The sequence below is a fragment of the Labrus mixtus genome, chromosome 10 (assembly GCF_963584025.1).
Source record: "Labrus mixtus chromosome 10, fLabMix1.1, whole genome shotgun sequence".
NCBI lineage: Eukaryota > Metazoa > Chordata > Actinopteri > Labriformes > Labridae > Labrus > Labrus mixtus.
The window spans coordinates 15,832,192-15,836,095 of NC_083621.1; positions in this window are offsets into that span (position 1 = coordinate 15,832,192).

Sequence of the window (3,904 nt, forward strand, 5' to 3'; positions counted from 1 at the left end):
GTGTCTGTAACTTGCAGCCTCCTCGATAATTGTCCTTGCTGTGTTTAACCTCTGCTTTGTCAGATGTTTAATGTAAGTATGTTACAAGTTTTTCATACATAAATATGAGGAACTAGCGTTGTAGTTTCACCCTGCTAACCGCAACAGCTTCCAGACACCTGAGAGACTGAATCTGGGGTGACGTTTGTTTTTGTTTCGGCACTTCACGGGTGCTTTTTGCACGTGAACTGGACGGGTGCCACCGTGGATCAGGCTGTCCGGGTGGGCTGGTCGCGAACAGACAGGACAGTTGCACACACATTCAGGTAAGGCAGGATACACATTCACGTTTACGCAACACGCAAGGAGAGGCATTAAGTTACGGGCTCACTGGCCTTAGCGTTAGGCGCTAGGATAGCATTTAGCTGTGGGGTTGAAGCCCCGTAACAGTGAAGTATCCCTTTAACTCTTGAAAACAGTAGCTCAAAATGCCAGACTGTTTGACAAGTCTGTGATTGAATAAATGGAAATGGAATCTCATGCATATCTTGCTATGCTTATTGGCTTTAAATGTTTAATATTAAATAAGTTTGAAGGCCATTTATCTCTAACGAGCCCAGCTGTTAGCTTTGCTGTTGTTGGTCAAGAAGAAATTAATGTCAGTTCAAGGCCTTTTCAAATGTGAGCTGTAAACTTAACTGCTAAATTATTTTACTGTGACCAACACTTTGTCGTGCTCCAGTTAATCAGGGACAGTCATGTCAGATTTTTAAGATGTTTATTTAAACATTTTATGAAAAAAAAACTTCAATAAACAACCCCTGGCTTCATTAACCACGTGGGAAATAAGTAAGGGAGACCATCAGGTCAAATTGCTGGGGTATAGGAGAAAGTATACAAAATAATTTAACAAAGAAATCCCAACAAAAATCAAAGAAAGTATAGAGATCCTGGGTGATTTTTTTTTACTGTTAAAATATTGTTGAAAAAGCAAATCCAACACAACCCTCCAGCATTTGGCCTTTCAAACACAGGGCAACATCATGTAAAGAAAAATAGCACAATTGAATATTGACCAGGAGCTCTGTGTTTTCTCTGAGGATGATTATGGTAGCCATCTCACTGTTCACTGTCACAAAGCACCAGACTCTGTCCACCTTCTTCAGTTGTGCAGACGTCGATCAGCTCCTCTGGGTGATGGCAGGGAGGACGGAGGTTGAAATTAGTAATTTTTAGGTTCTGTTGATTGTAAAATGGAAAAGAAAACATCACCTTTCTATTTAACATTTAGCTGGTGTATGACTCTGTGATTTTTATTTTATTTTAGAAGACTGTGTTGTTAACAATAGCTTGTTTTTACAATCCTCTTATGAAACTTCAAAAAAATTACAGGATATATAACTTTTAATAGATGATTTTAACTTACGCTTCACCTCTGCGGAAGATGTCAGACCAGCTGCTTTTATCTCTTCTTTGCCTAAATGAAGATACAAAAAACAATTGATTTACTGTTCACTTAAATATATTAGAAAAGCAGACATGAATCACATTGCAAACTACCAGTTTCTAACAAAATGTAACATATCTTACCACCTGTAGCCTACGGTCTGTGGTGCTAACCTAGCTTAAATATAGAACGATTTCGGCAAAAACAGAGGACCCAGCAGCCCACGTATTTTCAATAATGATCAAAAAAGCAGGATTATTTAAAACACTGTGTTTAAATATTAGACTTTGAATACCGCGGTTGGTTGTACTTACACATTTATTCATAAGACTCGTAGACCGGCAGAGCGCTTTCGGCGTAGCTGGGCTGCGTAAGTCATCAGGGCAGTACGCTAAATGGGCGTGTTACCAGGGCTCCTCCCGCCGGACCCTACTGCGTAGACTCTAGCTCCAAATGACGTCAAATTCGCAAGATGGAAGCGCCTGTATTTTGGCTTCAAGAACGTTGAGTGGGAACAGCTACAGTGCGCGCCCACTGGTGTGAACAGCCAGATCAGGAGTAATTCAGGAGCAGTCCTCCTGAATTACTCCTGATATTTTCAGGAATGCAGCTCTCTAAAAGATATCAGGTGTCCCAGAGTATTTAACATGACTTAAAGTCAAACAGACAGATGTTCAGGTACACACATCTCATACCGGGCTGTAAAGGTTACATGCTTGTAATCATATCTTCATAAATGGAGCAGATAACATCACAGGCAGAGAACTGGGGGTTGAAATGAGATGCTGATAGGGTAATAGCATTACTACAGATCCTGTAACACACACACACACACACGCCTGTGATGGTACTCCCCTGGTGGATCAGGTAACATGCTGTAAATTAGCCATCAATCAATGCTTTGAGTTTAACAGAGCAGTCAGAGCACATCAGTGTGAAGAGCGTTTCAAGAGAGCCGTTTTCTCTTGGTTTTCTTCTCTGAATATGTTTTCAAATAGATCTTTCACTAATCGTGCAGCCTGCATTTTGTTTATTTAGACCATGACAGAATCTGAAGTTTCCACGAATGTTTTGTTTGAGGGGCGCCCACTGCAAGCACGCGTCATGATGGACAGGATAGATCGACCCGGACAGGAAGTCAGTGAATGAAACGCACAGAGCGTCCAGTCAGTTTCAAAATAAAACAACATACAGACTCATGATCGTATATTCCATCACTTTATCAACAGTACGTCAAAACAGACACCAAATGAACAACAAATAATCCTGAGAAACTAACTTAAAAAAGTTAGTGTCCGGGCTGCCTTTCCATTTTAAGTTAACTGAACATAAAAAGATAAGTTGAGATAAATTTGTGATTATTCCAAAGAAATACAAGTCTCTAGTCAAATAAACTTGACATGTCAGTTGACTCAACTTCAACTTTAAGTTAACAAAATTTTAAATCACAATTCAGTTCCGGTGAAATGATCTAGTTTAGACAAAATGGTCTTGAAATTTCTTTTGACTTGAAATCAAAAATACAATATCAAAAGTTAAATCCACCTAAAATATTGAGTTAAATTAATTCATCAATTTAAATTGAATATATATTTATATTCTAGTCAACTTAAATCAGTTTAGTTTTAACATTTTTAGTGATTCTCTTTGCTTTTGTGGAAACTTTCAACTTCCTTTCAAATAACAATTAAAAAAAGGTTTCATCTCTACAGGTTATTCGTTTTATTATAGAAACCAACAAACTTTAGTTCTTCAACCTTTAATAGCAGATCAGATAAAATAGCATCTAAACATTTACACGTTTTTACCTCAAATACTGTGCTGGCTTGTTGGTAAAAACATTTCCACCCGAGAATGTGCAAAAACAGTTTAAAAACATTTAATATGTGATCTTACTATGGTAAAACATACACTTCAGAAAAGATCTGAGCCAATGTCCAAATATTTCTTAGCAGCTTTCAGAAAACTCCCGACCTCAGTGTAGTGCTTACACAGCTTGATGAAGAAGTCTTTCTCAGTCCATGGACCCTTGCAGGGGGGCAGTGGTCTCCACCGATATTCATTAGGTTCTTCTGTATGACTTTAAATGTATACTGCACTTCCTGTTGGTAGTCAATGTAATTGCATACAGCAGACCCATGAGCATAGCTACCATATGCAAATAGTCCTTCATGCCATGCTGAATGATCTGATCCTCCAGGACGACCTCATCTTATATCACCAGGAGGATGCCGACGTTTGGATCCTTTGTTTTGCCGTCCTCAGTGTCTGTAGATTTACAAAAGACAGAAAAAAGATATAGCTGTGAAATGTTCGTAATACTCTGAGAAACAACATTTTTAGCCGGCAGAGTCAAGTTGGTGTGATGGATGATAATGATGAAACACTAGGGCACTCTAGAGGTTGTGCTGGGTCTGAAATTAATTATAAAAAAATAACAAAACAAAAACATGACACAAGTTTGTTTGATTTGTTGTG